This window comes from Lemur catta, chromosome 1 (genome assembly GCF_020740605.2).
Source record: "Lemur catta isolate mLemCat1 chromosome 1, mLemCat1.pri, whole genome shotgun sequence".
In the NCBI taxonomy this organism is placed as follows: Eukaryota; Metazoa; Chordata; class Mammalia; order Primates; family Lemuridae; genus Lemur; species Lemur catta.
The window spans coordinates 181,191,861-181,192,960 of record NC_059128.1 but is presented as its reverse complement, the minus strand read 5'-3'; the positions used below and the strand labels follow the sequence as shown (position 1 = coordinate 181,192,960).

General features: G+C 37.7%; 1 non-coding gene across 1 annotated transcript; it reads left to right on the top strand.

Annotated features, from left to right (window-relative positions):
- On the top strand, positions 1-107 carry LOC123631067. Its single transcript, XR_006732944.1, has one exon. It is a non-coding gene; the product is annotated as a U6 spliceosomal RNA (small nuclear RNA).
- Positions 108-1,100: the final 993 nt, after the last annotated feature.

Sequence of the window (1,100 nt, the reverse complement as noted above, 5' to 3'; positions counted from 1 at the left end):
GTGCTTGCTTTGGCAGCACATATACTAAAATTGGAACGATACAGAGAAGATTAGCATGGCCCCTGCACAAGGATGACGCGCAAATCCGTGAAGCATTCCATATTTTTATTTATTTATTTATTTTTTTGAGACAGAGTCTCGCTCTGTTGCCTGGGCTAGAGTGAGTGCCGTGGCATCAGCCTAGCTCACAGCAACCTCAAACTCCTGGGCTTAAGCGATCCTACTGCCTCAGTCTCCTGAGTAGCTGGGACTACAGGCATGTGCCACCATGCCCGGCTAATTTTTTTCTATACATATTTTTAGTTGTCCAGATAATTTATTTCTATTTTTAGTAGAGACGGGGTCTTGCTCAGGCTGGTCTCAAACCCCTGACCTTGAGCGATCCACCTGCCTCGGCCTCCCAGAGGGCTAGGATTACAGGTGTGAGCCACCGCGCCTGGCCTCATTCCATATTTAAAAAAAAAAAAATTACAGAGTTTGGCTTTTTTTCCATAAACAAGATCATATTTATTGACTCCCACCATCAACACTGAAGGAAGTAACACAGTTAAAGTTCCTTCCTCCTTCTAATTTTGTTTAATTCTATGATTATTGCTGTCAAGATGTATAACATTTTTTAAAACCTTTTATTATGTAAATTTTAAAAAGAAGGAAGGGAGAATAATATAATGAATTTGATGTGTCATCACCAGCTTCAACAATCAACTCTTGGCCAATCTTGCTTCATCTATACCCTCACCTACATCCGCATGTGGATTTTATTAATCAAATTCCAGGCATTGTATCATTTCATCTGTATATATTTTAGAATAGAATATCTAAAGATTAGAACTTTACATACTGTTTTCACAATACTATGTACACACCCATAAAAATCAATAACAATTTTTAATATAATCAAATACCCAGAGTTCTCATTTCTCTGGTGGATGTACAGTCTGTTTGAACTAGAATCCATATGTATATTAGATCCTTATGTTCCTATTGGTCAGATGGTTATGTCTCTTTTAATCTATAGATTCTCCCTCCATCTCTTTCCCCTTCTTGAAATTTTTTATTGAAGTAGCTAGCTTTTCTATAGCAGAGTTTCCTAGAGTCTC